The sequence below is a fragment of the Pygocentrus nattereri genome, chromosome 4 (assembly GCF_015220715.1).
Source record: "Pygocentrus nattereri isolate fPygNat1 chromosome 4, fPygNat1.pri, whole genome shotgun sequence".
Lineage (NCBI taxonomy): Eukaryota > Metazoa > Chordata > Actinopteri > Characiformes > Serrasalmidae > Pygocentrus > Pygocentrus nattereri.
In genome coordinates, this window is record NC_051214.1 from 48,229,210 (window position 1) to 48,247,275 (window position 18,066).

An 18,066-nucleotide genomic window follows, 5' to 3' on the forward strand; every position below is an offset into this window, starting at 1 on the left:
AATTAACCTGCTCACCTGTGGAATGTTCCAAACAGGTGTTTTTGAACTTGAACTTGTTTTTCCTGAACTTTCCCAGTATTTTTTTGCCCCTGTCCCAGCTTGGGGCAGTCGTGGGCTGGAGGTTAGGGAACTGGCCCTGTGACAGGAAGGTTGCCACTTCGATCCCCAGCACTGACAGTCCATGACTGAGGTATCCTTGATATAACCTCACACTGAAAATGTGACAAAACAGTTTATGCTTTAACTGAATTTTATTTCATCCAATAAAACAAACAAACTTTTCAAACAAAGTTTTTTTTTTTTTTAACAAAATATGTGCCACAGTTACCGGCACCTCTAGAAATTTCATTAGGCAAAAAGTGATGTAAACATTCCTATTTACATCCATAATTCCAGAAAATCGGAATGCTGTACAAAATGTAGATAATAATAGAACATAATGATACGCAAAATGTTAAACCCGATATGTTATTAAAGTAGTACAAAGACTCCTCCTGAATTGGGGCCTTGACATGGCAGAAGGGCTTGTGTGGTCTAGTGATCTTCAGAGCCAAGTGGTCAGGAGCAATATGCTTCTGATAGAGTCTCCCAGGGTGCACAGGTCTGGAGTGATACTCACGAGTCCCCGGCTGGAGACTGTGCAGTTGGAGTTTGTCCTGGTGAACGAGAGGGTCGCCTCAATGTGAATTACAATCACAGAGAGAAAAAACTCTTGTGTGTGCTTATGCACCAAACAACAGGTCGGAGTATTCGGCCTTCAGTGCTCATGTTGGCAGTTACTGGGAGACCTGGAGAGGCCTGCCTGATCTAAACCCGAATGGTGAATTGTTATTGGAGTTCTGTGCAATGGCATGGATCACCCATAACAAACACCAAGTTTGAACACAAGGACGTTCATAAGTGTACGTGGTACCAGTGCTCCTTAGGGCAAGTCAATGATTGACTTTGTTGTCATTTCATCTGATTTGGGACCGTATGTTCTGGACATGGATGAAGAGAGGTGCTGAGCTGTCAACTGATCATGTGGTGGTGAGCTGGAACAGGTGGCAGGGAAAACTGATGGTCAGACCCTCTAAGCCAAAGTGAATAGTGAGGATGTGCTGGGAACGACTGTGGGTGGCCCCTGTTCAGAAAGATTGTAGCTCCCACCTCTGGGAGAGCTTTTCTCATGTCCCAGAGGAGGCAAGGAACATGGAGTCTGAATGGATCTTGTTCAAAACCTCCATTGTGGAAGCTGCCAGGCATAGCTGTGGATTTCTTTTCCGAAATTCTGTAAAGCTGCTTTGTGACAACATCCGTTGTAAAAAGCGCTATACAAATAAATTTGATTTGATTTGATAAAAGGAACACTATGAGGAGCTCCTTAATCCAGGAGACATGCCAGAGGCCTCTGGCAGGTCAAGCTCCATTTCCCTGGTGGAGGTCACTGAGATAGTTAGCAAGCTCTTCAGTGGCAAGGCACCGGGGGTGGATGAGATTTGTCCAGAGATGCTCAAGGCTCTGGACCTTGTGGCTGACATGCTGCATGGACCTTGGGAACACTACCCTTGGACTGGCAGACCAGGGTGTGGTCCCTATTTTTAAGGAAAGGGGACTGGAGGGTGAGTACCAACTACTGGGGTATCACACTGCTCAGCCTCCCTGGGAAAGTCTATGCCAAGGTGCTGGAAAGGAGATCTAGACCTATAATTGAACCTGATATTGAGGAGGAACAAGGCAGATTCCATCCTGGCCATAGAACAATGAACCAGTGTAAGAATTCAGTATCAGTCAGACGAATGCAGATCTTAGTGAAATGACTGGCTTTATTTACGTGAAACAGCAGGGAAGTCCAGAGGCAGGCGTGGGTCGTGACCAAAACCATATATGTGATCATCAGAGAGATCATGACACCAGGCAGACAAAAGCAGAAGGATAATCCAATATGTGAGGTAATCAAAACAAGGCAGAAGGTCAAAACCAGGAATCCAAAAACAGGCAAACAAAACCAAACGGGCCAGGCAAAATTCAAAGTCCAAATGTACAGGCAAAGGGTCAAAAGCAAAGGCAAAAAACAAGAGTGGTAGAATCAGGAAACCACTCAACAAGTTCATAGAAGAAACAATACCTCACAATGAGAGCTACCTAAAGTCCTAGCTTAAGTACCATCTTAGCTAGCCATGTGATCACCTAACACAGGTGCGGAAAGCTGGTAATCCGGTGATTGTGATCGGAACCAGGTGCGTGGCTGATCATCACCAAAGCTGTGAGCACTAATAGTCTCCTGGGAAATGGAGTCCGGTCTGGACCCCGAAACTGTTGGAATGTCTGAGGTCACGTGTTCTCCCAATGTATCTTGGGAGATGGAGTTCTTAACACTGAGAGGATCTGTCTGAGGCATGACAACCAGCTTTTCACCCTCTCACAGATTGTTGAGGGGCATTGGAGTTTGCCAACCCAGTCTACATGTGTTTTGTGTACTTGGAGAAGGCTTATGACCTTGTTCCCCAAGATATCTTGTGGGAGGTCCTGTGGAAGTATGGGGTGTCGGCGCTACTACTCCAGGCCATTCAGTCTCGAGTTCGTAGAGAGCTGTGTTCATATACTTGGCATTAAGACAGGCTCTTTCAGTGTTAGCGTTGGACTCTGCCAGGGTTGTGCCTTGTCTCCACTTCTGTTTATGATATTCATGGACAAGGTGTCAAGGCGTAGCCAAGGTCAGGAGGGCATTATGTGTGGAGGGTGGCATCTCTGCTATTTGCAGACAGTGTTGTACTTTTGGCATCCAGGTATCGCATGGATGCCTCCAGCACTCACTGGAGTGGTTTACAGCTGAGTGTGAAGCTGTTGATATGCAGATCAGCACCTCCAAGTCTGAGTCCATGGTCTTGGCCCGGAAAAAGATGGCATTCCCATTCCAGGTAAGGGGAAAGGACTTGCCCCAGGTGGAGGAGTTTAAGTATCTCAGGGTTTTGTTCACGAGTGATGGAAAAAGGGATCATGAGATCAACCACAGGCTGGGACAGGTGGTATCAGTAATGCGGTCACTGTACCGGACTGTAGTGGTGAAGAGGGAGCTGAGCCTTAAGGTGAAGCTCTCAGGTTACTGGTCAGTCTATATCCTGACCCTCACTTATGATCATGAGCTGTGGGTAATGACCGAAAGAATAAGATCGCGAGTACAAGTGGCAGAAATGAGCTTTCTTTGTAGGGTGGTGGGCTACACTCTACTTGATAAGGTGAGGAGTTCAGTCATGCAGGAGGAGCTTGGAGCAGAGCAGCTACTCCTCAGCATTGAGAGGAGCCAGTTGAGGTGATTTGGGCATCTGATCCGGAATGCTCCCAGGATGCCTCCCAGTAGGGGTGTACCAGGCACGGCCTACTGGGACAAGACCCTGTGGTCATCCTAGGACCCGCTGAAGGGATTATATCTCCAAGTTGGCCTCGGAGCGGCTTGGGGTCCCTGGGAATGAGCTGGAGGAAGTTGCGGGGACAAGGTCGTCTGGGATTCTCTGCTGTCCCAACTGCTACTGCAACCCTATCTGGATTAAGTGGTTAATGATGATGATGATGATGATAGTACAAATTTGGTGCATCATGAAACGAAAAATCCATTAAAGAGGACCCAGAACTGTTGAGCAGCTAGAATCCTACATCAGACAAAAATGAGACAACATTCCTCTCCCAAAACTCCAGCAACTGGTCTCCTCACTCCACAGGTATTTACAGACTGTTGTTAAAAGAAGAGGGGAGCATACACAGTGGTAGACATGGCCCTGTCCCGACTTTTTTGAGATGTGTTGCTGCCATGAAGTTCTAAATTAGTTAATGTTTTTCATGAAATTATATAATGTCACTTTCAACATCTGATATGGGTTCTATGTTCTAGTGTGAATACAATATGGGTCTATGAGATTTGCAAATCATTGCATTCTGTTTTTATTTACATTTACATTTTTCACAGTGTGTCAACTTTTTTGGAAGGGTTGTAGTTAAAAAATGGGTAGAGAGTGCAGCACTCAAGCTGGGAAGGTGAAGGCTGTCATTTCCTTCCTCTGAGAAATGCAAAGCCAAAACAAATCTTTCCAACTGCCAGCAACACAACCAGCTCAACAGGCTTGAAGAAAAATGCCAACTGACAGTTCTGTCATGCTACCTAACAGATGTCCAAGTTGGCTAGCTGTGCACTGAGTGATAAGGGTCAAAAAGAGAGACAGAGAGGATACCTGTGCTGCTCTGGACTGGCTGTGGCACCACCAGGGTTCAAATAGCAGTCTCCAGCTGATAGGGCTCACTGCTGTTATGCAGTGCAAACAGAAGCACAAAGTAGTAAATGCATTTCATACCAGTGGCAGCTTAGTGTGGCAGGTGATGAAGCTTAACTAGTAGACACAAATATGAATATTAATTGTAAATCATATAAGTCAGTAACACAGATCACATTAAAGAGAGTTAGAGATACATTTTTGAATGTTATATTAAACGTGAGCACTGAGCTTGACTGTCTAATAAAAGGTGAACTGAACTCCACAGTTTAGAAGCAGAGAAGCTGAAAGAGTCTCTCCACGTTTTCTGTATTTACAGAAACTATTTGTAGCAGTTCTGTATCTGCATATCTAAGATCATAAACAGAAAGACACTCTGTGATGTATGCAGTGCTTTAAGGTTCATTTAGAGCCTTAAAAACTAGTAGGAGAACTTCAATCTTGAAAGATACAAGTAGCCAGAGCTTTCAGAACAGAGGTGATACAAGCTCTCTGGTTTGTCATTGTTAGGATCTGTGACCTAACGACATGAAAAATGCATGAACAAGTTTGAGATAGAAAAGGCTGAACTACTTTACTGACTGTGTTTACATGTAGGGTAAAACAGCTCAGAGTCTAAGGCTACATGTAAGATTTATTCTCATTTCTTTCCACAATTCTTGTCAGCACATTGGATTTAATAATAATAATAAATTTTATTTGACACTCAAGGTCACCTTACATAAAATGAGACGATAATAATAGTAAATAAACAAGTAAAACAATAAAACACAGTAAAAAACAAGAGATAACACTCAAAGTATAAAATAAAATAAAAATGGATAAAATTAATAAAACAGAGTGATTGGAGTTAGGAGTTATATGCAGATCTAAAGAGATATGTTTTGAGACCCGACTTGAAATGTAAAATAGAGTCAGAGTTCCTTAAGTCAGGCGGTAGAGTATTCCATAGCCTGGGGGCAGAGGTACTAAAGGCCCTACCTCCCATGGTGCTAAGGCGTATAGTGGGTACAGACAGGTGGATAGAGGCAGATGATCTCAGTGATCGTGAATGTGAAGTGAGATTAATAAGGAGGGGCGAGGTTATGAATTGCTTTGAAAGTAAGGAGTAATATTTTGTATTGTATGCGTTGAGTAACCGGGAGCCAGTGCAGCTGATGCAAAACAGGAGTGATGTGATGGAAAGAAGGAGTTCTTGTAATGATACGTGCAGCAGAGTTCTGAACCATTTGAAGTTTGTGTAGTGATTTTAGGGGGAGGCCAAAAAGGAGAGAATTACAGTAATCCAGGCGTGACGTAACAAGACTATGAACCAAAATAGCAGTAGTGTCCGAGGAAAGAGAGGGTCGCAAGCGATGAATATTTCTGAGGTGAAAGTAAGCAGATCGAGTGATGTTATTAATGTGGGATTGAAATGACAGGGTACTGTCGAGGATGACACTTCAAGGATGATATTTCAGGTATGTCAGAAAGCACTAGTTTTTGAGTGAAGTGAAACTAAAAGTTGCTTTTAGAGACTATCACAAACAACCAGTTATGAATGCATTTCCTAGAACTGATGTTTTTGTTTGTCAGGACTTTTTTGCTCAGTGAATATGATAGGAAGATTTATATAAATTCTTCACTTAAATGTTGGAATAATCAAAAATGGACTGTAAAAATGTTTATTGAGGTCAATAAAGAAATGAACTCATGTGGAAACAGGCAGATACTTTTGTTCAAGTCAAATAAACATTTTTATTGGAACAAAAAGTCAAATACAGTGAACAAAACTCTTCATCAGTACCAACCTCACAAAAGCAAACTTAAGCAAATATTATTGTATTGAAGATGTAAAATCTTTGAGGACTGAAAGTTGCTTTGCATTCTGGTCAGAGATTTATCTGAAAATCTAATGATGACAGATGATCACTGCAAACATCTGCCAAAAACAGGTTTTGCTTTTACCGGAATTCACATGTGAGTTACGAAACGCTTGTCACCACGCCAAACTTTATCACACGGCCACACTGCCACATGTATAATGTAAGGTGTTCTTAAAAGTATCCGTTTGTTTTTAGTTTATTAAGTGTATTCTTAGCACTATTAACTCAGACTACCTTCATTCTAAAAAGCTGTGCTTTTCTATGTTTCGTCAGAGTAAAATGCCGCGATTATCCTGAGAAATTCAGTGTCCTGTTTTACAGTAAATGTCTCCATCTGCTGACTGAAGGTGAAACAGCCTGCCTGCACAGCTTACTGGAGGATAGAACAGAATGTGGGTTTGCTCATTAAAGACAATGATAAAAATGACCAAGTAATCCAGACTGAATAAAGATCTGTAGCTATCCAGTTCAGTTACAGCTGAATATCAGCACTGACCCACCATATTGTCAGACTGTAAGACAATGTGCCTTAAACAGTAGTGCACCCTAATGTTGGCCAAATGATAAAATAGATTAATGTATAATGATAAGACAAAATCTTATCCTGACAACATGGCAGTTAATTCTGGAGGAAGTGGGGGTTTAGACAGACCCCAGAACAGATTAACAAACGGCTGCTTTGTGTTTTCATCAGCATTTCACATAGTTTTCCAAGTTCTTTGGAACTGCATTTGAGTGAGAAAAAAAAATATTTTCATAAATGCAGGTGTCCTTAATCATACAGTAGATGAGCTTAAATACAATAAATATAATGATTTTTTTTTGAGAAATGAAAAATTCTTCACTACAACCTAAGAACAGCTCAGCTAGTTTGCATTAAATGCCTGAAATGACCAAATAATAAGCCTTAGTATGTAATAATCCTGGGCTTTTAAGAGGTCAAACTCCTGTTTATTTGAAAGCATGAGTGACTGGCACTAGTCTCACACCATATTTCACTCAGAAACCTGGAACTGCTTTATCACTTCACATTATCTACCACGCAATTTATTTTGGTTTAAAGGCAAGTGCTGGTTTTAAAGGGAGGTGCTTAGATGCTGGTAAAATGTGCATGCAGGGAAAGCTGTACATGAGAAATGCCTGGCAATCACAATAAGAGAATGAATGTACCCCTTGAGGTTGAGAAATTGGAGTCAATGCTCAACCAATAAAGCATGTTTTGATAATGGGTGGTCGGGATTTTTGAAAACATTAAAGGTGCTGTTCCACTTTATATCACTGTAGTCCAGTCAACTATGGCAGCATTCCCCAACTCCAGTCCAGGTCAATGGGACTAAGAGGGTTATGGTACATTCCCATAAATAAAGTTTTATATCACTTTATTTGGCAAATGTCTGATATAGACAGAGGAGCTAGAGACTCCTCGGCCTTTGACTTCTTGGTCTCCGATGCCTTAATGAGGCAATACTGACTTCTGACAGATGCAGACTTTTATTATCAGAACTGGATATTTCTGACTCTGCAAAGCTAAATCGGGTTTGTAACATGCTGAGATTTGAAATTGTCTCTCTTGAGCTCCTTGAAATGTTACAAATTACTCCAGAATCTGAGTCATCTTTAAGAGGATCAACTGCAGTTTTTGTTGACCTCAATGTCTCAGACTTTGCTGAGAGAATCTTAAACCATTTTGGGGTGAAGTGGCAGAAGATGACTCCATAGTTGGAGACCATAATGCCAGAGATCTGGACGATGGGGCGTGAGTCATATTGAGTGATAAAGACTGGAATAAAGCAAAGCCAGGCAAACAGATGGATGAGCATGCTGAAGACTATAGGATCAGTCTCGTCATCTCTCCCCTTGAAGGCCAATCCAAAACACACCACAGCTAGTAAAGCAATGTAGACATGCATCGCACCAAAGCCATACATAGAGCCCTGAGTGCACAGACGGTTCATGGTAAGAGTTTTTGATTGTTTCTCCTCAACATTAACAGGATCAAATACCATCCAGAAGATGCAGATGAGAGCTTGAATAGCAGTGAGGACTCCTATGATGACAAAGGGCTTATCAAACTTTTTTAGTTTGTGCTGCTTTGCAGGATTAGAGGACATTAACTCTAAGAATATGTGAAGGGCCTTAACCAGAATGCAGGACACACAGAGAGTGAACCCAAGACCATACATGGTCTGTTGTGCTCTGCAAACATGGATGTTTGGGCTGCCTAAGAAAAGTATTACACCTCCAAAACTCACCATCAGGCCAAATTTCATCAGACATGAAATGACTAAGATGCCCTTTATGATGGGTTTTTCTCTGTGTAGGATGTAAAAGATGAATGAGAACACCAGCAGTAGAGCACCTATTACTGTTCCAATCATCACTACAATGGAATAAGCTGCGGACCACTCCAAAAACCAGATCTTCCATTTCTGACACTCCCTTGACCCTGGAAGAGACCAGGAGCCTTCTGGGCATTTCTGACAAGCTGGTTGATCTGTCAAGAGTAAGAAAAGAGGATTTTTTTTCTCAATATCAAACAGTCATACATCCCCATGATAGGTACAAATCTGCTTTGTCAATAACACACACGACAACACTACTTGGGCTTTGGTTTTCGGGTAGTAATATGTGAAAGGTTGAGAACGTCAGTAGCACTTTATAATACTGCCCACCCTTTAGAGTGTAATGTTCTGCCAGTAATTAAGTCATTTCACATGCTGTCATCAACTGCTGCATGAATCAGTACATGTAAAATATTTATTAGTTCCTGCTTATATGAGGACACAGATGGTAACAACTGGGGTCTTCAAATGTAACTTTTTGATATTAGCCATGTAATTTCCCAGACCTTATGGTGTAACTCATGGAAGTTGTGGTGCTCATGGCAGTTGTAATCTTTTATGCATTTGAGTTCAGTAGGCAAATTTCACCCACATTCCAGGGATTTATTATGCTTCTGTTTTCTACTTCTAGATTCTGAATAAGAACACTTCAAACAAAATTAGCTCCAAGCTAATCGACAGTGCTAAACAATATTTTAAGTAACTCAAATGCCCATAACTTAAACAGCACTTTAATAGTGTAGTGCAATACTTGGAGATAACCAACAGACATAGCCACTTGTCCTTCTTAGAGGAAGTACTAATTTTCAAAAGTATAGAGGAATTTCTTAACACGTTTTTACACAAAAAAACCATTGGTGAATATCATCTCGGCTTCATCATTCAGCATATAAGGTCAAGAACAGCTCTGACCTTCTGCTTGTCTAACATTATGTTTGCATTACCTGATTTACTGGGTTGTTATCCAGCTGTCAAAAAATTATAGAAACCCGGTATCACTTCTTTCTTTCCTTTCAAAAATTTTTGTACATGCAGTGTATAATCAACTTTCTGTCTGTCTCACATAGAACCAGCTCCAGGACCCCAACCAGTCTGGCTTCAAACCAGCGCACTCAACAAAAACTGCCCTCATAGCAGTGACTGAGAAGCTCTAATTAGCCAGATCAGCCAAACTGTCATCTGTCCCGATCCTCCTTGATCTCTCAGCAGCTTTTGACACAGTCAACCATATGATCCTTCTGGACATCCTCACCAACCTTGGAATCACTGGCTATGTGTGGGAGTGGTTCAAGTCCTATCTGCAGGATCGCTCTTATCAGGTAACATGGAGAGGGTTCACATCCTCTCCATGCAGGCTCTCCACTGGAGTCCCACAAGGCTCAGTGCTCGGTCCTCTTCTCTTTTCTCTTTACACTAGCTCTCTTGGTGATGTGATATCTTCTTATGGCTTCTCTTATCACTGTTATGCTGATTGATACTCAACTAATGTTTTCTTTCTCACGCTCTGACACACAGGTTTCCAGTCACATCTCAGCATGTCTGACTGATATCTCTTCATGGATGGCAGCTCACCACCTGAAGTCTCAATCCTAGCAAGACTGAGCTGATATTCATCCCTGCAACTACAGGTCCTCATCATGATCTTGCCATCTCATTCGAGAACTCTCTGATTGTTCCGTTTGTAGAGGCAAGAAGTCTTGGTGTGACTCTGGATGGCCAGTTATCATTCTCTCACATTGCGAACCTAACTTGGTCATGCAGATATCTCCTGTACAACATCCGTAGGATCTGACCCTTCGCCACCCGAATGGCCGCCCAAGTGCTAATGCAGTCACTTGTCATCTCAAGGCTGGACTACTGCAACTCGCTCTTGGCTGGTCTTTCCATGCAGGCCATCAAGCCTCTGCTTCACACCACTCTAGGGGATGAGTGTCATTTGTTTTCTCCTGGTTTTAAAGCAGGTAGCCCTTATTTTTTTTCTGTTTTCAGGTTTATTTTAGATTTGTAATCATTAGTTGTTTTGTTTGTTACATTGGCATGTGTTTATCCCTGAAGTCATCAACCCAACTTGTGTTTTAAGCTTTTAAAGTAAATAAACCTGCCATTTTCTGACTTCCATGGTACTCGTGGTCTGGCAGCAGGTGTGGGGAGAGAGCCCACTCTCATTTTTTGTTATGGCGTGATCTTAGATTGGGCCAAAAATGTAAAAATTGTAGTTGTATAAATATCAGGATTATTAGGCTGATAAATGCACAAGCCACTGAGAACTTCTTTTTTCAGTTTTATAAGCTTGCAGCAAAAGAATTTGTGGCTAGAGAAGTCCTACAACTGCACGGACGAAGGATCAAGTCCATCCAATGTCAGTGGACAGGCCATCACACTGGGAGGAAGTAAGTGCTTCACACAGACTATGTGACCAAAAACAGAACATACACCCTCAGCTGGGTAGTGCTGCATAGTATTAACAGGGAGAAATGAAGCATGGCATCCTTTCCACTCCATGAATCAGTGGTCAATCTATATAATCGAAATAAACTTTGGTGCCAATAATAAAAACTCCATACCTGAACAACGTTACACCAGCACAAGCAATGCCTGGTCAGGCTGAGCTACTTGTGAGGCTTTTGAGATAATAATGTTACATTACCTCTGAGAGGAATCACTTTATAAAATATATAACTTACCCTGCTTGTCAGAATAGTATCCATCTCTGCAGTCAGCACAGTTGTAACAACAGGAGATTTTAGATATATTCTTTTCTGTGCCAGGGGGGCATGGATCTGAACACCTGGAAGAGGGCACCTAAGTATAAAGACAGAGATTTTCTTTGGTTGAAATGTCCAAGGGCTCTGCATGTTACTTATGCTTGATGTATACATCTGCATAAATGCACATATCAACATGCTGAAAAGGGGTTCATGTAATGTGTGGGGTTCAAGTGTGTTGGCAGACATCAGATGTCAAAAGTCTGGATACAAAACCTTCGCATTGTCACGATTGGCTCCTCCCCCTCCATGTGCGTTTGTTTTGGTTTTGTAACTCCGCCCTGATTGTTTTCACCTGACCCTCATTTTCCCTGTGTATTTAAGCCTTGTGTTTGGCCCTTGTGTTCGCCGGTCTTTGTTTGATGTCTTGGTCTCTGTTGATTCTGGTTTATGTCACGTCTGTCCCCCAATATGTCTGTGTTGGCTATATGAACCTGGACCGTTTTGACCACGACCCTGGATTTGCCCTTATTAAAATTCGCTTACCTCCGCACGTGCGTCCGCCTCATCGCTCCGCGTTACACACATGTTCAGGGATATGCAGATGTGGAAGTATATATCAGCCTTTTGGCTAAGGAACTAATGCTTTAAAAGAATCCTAATGCATTCATTTAAATGGGGCTCATTATTTAATTCTCACCGTATTGTTGGGCCATGGGAGTTTGTGCTCATCAACTTCAAGTTCCCCATCCTTGATGAGAAATCTTCCCACCACATCAAGCATTCTTTCATCACCACTCACTTTCCACATTATGAGATCATAACCATTTTCAAAATCACCATATTGATTAAAGGAATATGTCTCATTGTCCAAGGTAAATGTCAGATTACGAAGAAAATCCACAAGCTGGAAAATAAAGGTGTAAACATAAAGAAATATACATATCATTTATAATACAAACTGCTGAACACAGTTAATCAAATACTCTTACCACATATCATCAAGTAATCACTGTACATCTATAAGCAGGTACAAGTTTTATTAGCCTCACATATCAAGCCATTTTCTAGAGTTCAAGTCTCTAACAGGTGTTGTCACTTTAACAGGTGTTGTCACAAACGCTTTACAGAAATCTGACTACAAGCCCCAGTGAGCAAGCCAAAGGGGACAATAGCAAGGAAAAACTCCCTATGAGCAACAGGAAAAAACCCTGATGTTTTTAAAAAGCTTCAGGTTCCTTTTAATGTTTGGATCCCAGTATATAGCTAACTGCTACTGGTACGAACTAAAGGAGAAGCTATTTTCATGTGACTTAAATTAGAATAAACTGTAATCAGAGCTCTTTCAACAAGCATCTCAGTGGGTGTCTGACCTATTGGACACATACCATAGGAGTGCCTTAGTGTTAGCTTTGACTTTGTGACTATGCCACTGAGAAGCCAGCCATTTCCCCTGGTGTATTAGAGTATTTAATGAGCCAAAGTCAAGTCCCAGGTCTCAGCTTTTTACTTCACATCTCAAAATCTTCACAACAGTTTCACTTTATAATACTGTTCCTGAACATCATCAACTCCGAGCTCATTAGTAGTGAGCTATCCTTATGTTTCAATTTACTGTATAAGCTAGTCTATAAACTTCTTTCATGCTCAGATCTGTTTTTCCACATTCCTTTTTTGGAAGTATCACATTTGTTCATCTCACTTTAATAAGAAGCCAATAAAGACATCAGAGTTCAACAGTGTCAAAGGTGTTGTGCTGTAATATTCAGATGATCATTCAGTGTGACACACCTGAAGTTTCAATTACAAAAAAATGTATTTGCACAATTTCATTTACTCATCAATCTCACCTTACATAAATACATGTTCAGAGAGTTCTCAGGTTATCACAAAATGCAGACATATACATCTCACATACATCAAACACATACATCTCTCCCTCTCTCTCTCTCTCACACACACACACACACACACACACACACACACACACACACACCACACAGACACACACAAACAGACACATACCTAAGGAGGTGTTGTTCACCTACACAGAAACACACACACACAAACACATGCACACTTGCAGCTCTTTTTCAAGCACTCTTGCAGTTCCTTCAGGAAATGCACATTTAGTTATTATTATTATTATTATTATTATTATTATTATTATCCCTGTATTTTTGTAGTAGTTTCAAACGTGTGATGTGGCCATAAAATCTTGAATTACAACCCCAATTCCAATGAAGTTGGGACGTTGTGTAAAACATAAAACAGAATACGATGATTTGCAAATTCTTTTCAACCCGTATTCAACTGAATCCACTACAAAGACGAGATATTTAATGTTCAAATGGATAAACTTTATTGTTTTTTGCAAATATTCACTCATTTTGAATTTGATGCCTGCAACACGTTCCAAAGAAGTTGGGACAGGGGCAACAAAAGACTGGGAAAGTTGAGGAATGCTCAAAAAACACCTGTTTGGAACATTCCACAGGTGAACAGGTTAATTGGAAACAGGTGAGTGTCATGATTGGGTATAAAGGGAGCGTCCCTGAAAGGCTCAGTCGTTCACGAGCAAGGACGGGACGAGGTTCACCACTTAGTGAACAACTGCGTGAGCAAATAGTCCAACAGTTTAAGAGCAACGTTTCTCAACGTGCAACTGCAAGGAATTTAGGGATTTCATCATCTACAGTCCATAATATCATCAAAAGATTCAGAGAATCTGGAGAAATCTCTGCAAGTAAGCAGCAAGGCAGAAAACCAGCACTGAATGCCCGTGACCTTCGACCCCTCAAGCGGCACTGCATTAAAAACCCACATCATTCTGTAACGGATATTCCCACATGGGATCAGGAACACTTCAGAAAACCACTGTCAGTGAACTTCGTTGCTTCATCTACAAGTGCAAGTTAAAACTCTGCCATGCAAAGCGAAGCCACATATCAACACCACCCAGAAACGCCGCCGGCTTCTCTGGGCCGAGCTCATCTGAGATGGACTGACGCAGAGTGGAAAAGTGTCCTGTGGTCTGACGCGTCCACATTTCACACTGTTTTTGGAAATCATGGACGTCGTGTCCTCCGGGCCAAAGAGGAAAAGGACTGTCCGGATTGTTTTCAGCGCAAAGTTCAAAAGCCAGCATCTCTGATGGTGTGGGGAGGTGTTAGTGCCCATGGCAGGGGTAACCTGCACATCTGTGAAGACCCCATTAATGCTGAAAGGTACATACAGGTTTTGGAGCAACATCTGCTGCCATCCAAGCAGCGTCTTTTTCAGGGACGTCCTGCTTATTTCAGCAAGACATTGCCAAGCCACATTCTGCAGTTCTGAAGTTGTACATCAATCAAGAATGGGAAAGAATTCCACCTACAAAGCTTCAACAATCAGTGTCCTCAGTTCCCAAACGCTTATTGAGTGTTGTTAAAAGGAAAGGTGATGAAACACAGTGGTAAACACGCCCCTGTCCCAACTTCTTTGGAACGTGTTGCAGGCATCAAATTCAAAATGAGTGAATATTTGCAAAAAACAACAAAGTTTATCCGTTTGAACATTAAATATCTCGTCTTTGTAGTGTATTCAGTTGAATATGGGTTGAAAAGGATTTGCAAATCATCGTATTCTGTTTTTATTTATGTTTTACACAACATCCCAACTTCACTGGAATTGGGGTTGTAATTTTTTAGATTTTGCATCAATGTTCAGTTTTGATCCTTGTCTGTTATTTTCAGTGATCAATACCACAGATAAAAAATAACCTTATATTTTCTTATCCTCACTTGATTGTAGTTATTTTATTTAGTTATTTTAATTCACAGGAGTATGTGAATACAGCATTAGTTGTTTGTAGCATGGTGTGCTTGCAAACTTTACCTTCCATGGCATGAAGTTGGTATCTCCAGAGCAGGCAGTGTTGTTACAATGAAGAAGTTTTCTGATTGCATTAGCTATGGCATACACTCCAATTCTCTGACTGTAGACCTCCATCAGGTGTACAGCAGTAATCAGGTAATCATCGTTCGCCTCCTGGGGGTCTGTCACATTGCAGTCCAAATGGGACATGTGCTCTGACTGCAGACTGCAGTTAAATCTCATTTGCTTGTACTCTCTGATGAAATCATTCCTCAGCCCAGGGCTTATTGTCAGATTCTGGAGGTAGTCTTCAAAACCTGGAATGTTCCCTGTGAAGAAGCTAAAGGCAAAGATTTCTCCCACTTTGTTTATGCCTCTCATCTTCATTAAATCATGTGTTGTGGACCAATCATCGCTGGCGATCCAAATTCGAGAAGTATTTGTCTTAATCATCTCTTCAAACAGCATCTTCACAAGGTCTGGTCTCAAGATAAGTAGCACAACTTTGGCACTGGAGGATCGAATATGATCAGCCAACTCTTTAATTTGCTGTTCTATATTTTGCAAACTTAGATAGTCTGGTAACACTTCCTGGAAATCTACACATATATCTTCTTTCTCTGCATCTTGGAGAAAATTCTTCAGGTCCAGGTTTCCATAGTCATCATCTACTGACACCACTTCCAGTTAAAATGTAACATGAGCTTTGTCAGTGCCTTTGTCTGGTATATGTCACTTGGAATGACACGGAAGAAGGATGCATAACGTAACTTGTCACTCAGTGCCGGTGCAGATGATGCACAGCTTATCTGTTATGAGACAGGTGAAATGGAACATACAGTATCTGAAATTAATTAATAAAACAGTATGCTCTTTAATGTATCTCAACACTGTGTTTGAAACCACTGTAAAATCCATGATATACACAGATGAATTGTATGTTACTACTCCATAGCACAAAAAAAACCCTTGGACTGTTGATGGAACAATCTTTGATTCTAATGCTGCTCACATTGGTCACTTAGGTTATTGATGAGGTAAGAACACATTTTTTGTTTAAACTAAGGGGTTGGTCAGCTGGCTAAGAGGCAAAAAGATATCTCACAAGTTAAACAACTCCATCATCAATATCACAGGCTTAAATGAAAGTACTTACAGTATGATTAACTGTAACATGGCAGTTTAAAAGTCTAAAAAAGACACTTAAATAGATTATATGCTTCAAATGTTCGTGCTTGTCAGAAGTCATTTCAAACCTTGGCAAATTCCAAATGGAATACTCCCTAAATAGCGTGTTAGTTATGAAATTTCTAGCCTTTAGAGACAAATAGTGCATGATTTATTGAGCGTAACTATGGCACTCAGGTGTTCCAAATGACTATTTCCTAACTGTATTTTGCACCATTGGGCTGCAGGATCCAGTATTTAAATTACTACATAGTGCAGTGTGCAGGGAGCAGGGAGGCCCAGCACGAGAAGAGAGGCACCACTGGATTGGTGCTGAATAGGAACTATGATGGTAATCTGGTGGCCAAAAAGTACTCATAAAGCAAATGTTTTTGTGCTGTGTTATCATATGTTCATTGTTATATGACAAAAACGTTAAAGAAAGTCATGGAGTGACTGCAATATACAACAATGGGTGACCAAATGTTGTCCTTATTCAGAGGATTGGGTTTGGGAACCCCTGATTTGAAAGAAGAACTGAAGTTTTTGTTGATATCTCCATGCTTTTTGTTATGCATTGTTACTCTTTACCAAATACTTTTCCATTGCATAATTTGTTGCTTTGCTTGTTATGTAATATGTTTAATATATAACTCTAACTATCAATGCGGGAGCTGAACACTACCTAAGGGCCTATCTGTGCTATATGTTGTCAGGTTGGACCTCAAACTCAAACCTGTGCTTTAGTGAGGCTAAGGACAGCATAAGCAAAGGATTAGGTCAGGCTTATTTCATAATATACAACACATGTTGATGTGTTGCTTCCATAAATATTTTCTTACTAGAAATAAGAGGATCTTTAGTTTTAAGTCTGATTTGATGGCCATCATTTAGAAATACGGACAACACAAAAAACGTGGCTATTACAGCTGGCTTCTTGAAGTATTGCTGTTAACATTCAATGTTAAATTACATAACATGGACTCTGTATTTGAAAAGATAATCTTCATGATCAAGACGTCACGTCATATAGTTTCTGGCTATACTGTAGTACCCTGTTAATCTTAGACTCCTAATCAGTATTGTTTTACCTGAGGAATCATGTAGAGGCTGAGCAGTTTGGCCACAGGGATGGACAACTCGGAGTATCTCTCTCCCAAGAATGCCTTCACTGGTGAATAAAAGTTTAAGTAGTCAGGAAGCATGGGAAGGCACGTGTTAATGGAAAGCATGTGCTCCACACACTGTAAGGCTTTGGTGCCGTATGCACATGGATCACACATCAGATATCCAAGCCGAATCCCAGGAAGGAATCCAGAGTCATTGATTGTTTCGATGGTGTGAATTACAGCTAAAGACTCTACAAATGATATTAGATCAAAGCTGGAAAAGAGAAAGAAGCTCAGCAGGTTACAATGAATTCTAATCAGCATTGGCATTAAAAAATACACTAAGCTTTCTCACTTACTCTGTGCAGGTATATTTATCTGGGCTAATCCGTGTCTGAAGGTCTTTTACATTGGAGTGAACTGATCCCAGAATCCCAATGATGATATCTCCAGGTGCATATGCCCCTAATAGGGAGTCCGTATCATCACAGTGGACCCCCGCTCCAAACATTACAGCCACCCAGATCACACAGAAACACAGACAACACACCGAGAACGCCATGTCGTGAATGTGTTTGCGGGTAACATGCTGAAGAACTACATGCAAACCACTAAGAGAAGGAATGTGGGAGAACAGGAACAACACAACCTGTTTAAATGCCGGTCTAAAAATAGTATTAAAATTGAAACTGTTGTAAATTAACACAGAGTAAGTTTTCAGCAAAGATCTGTAGTTTGTGAAACTGTGGCATTTATTTTGGCCTTTAAATAAGCTTGTT

At 41.1% G+C, this 18,066-nt stretch overlaps 1 pseudogene; it reads right to left on the minus strand.

The window, feature by feature from the left end:
• Positions 1–6,024: 6,024 nt before the first annotated feature.
• LOC108412357 lies at positions 6,025–17,849 on the minus strand (annotated as a pseudogene).
• Between the last annotated feature and the right edge of the window lie 217 nt (positions 17,850–18,066).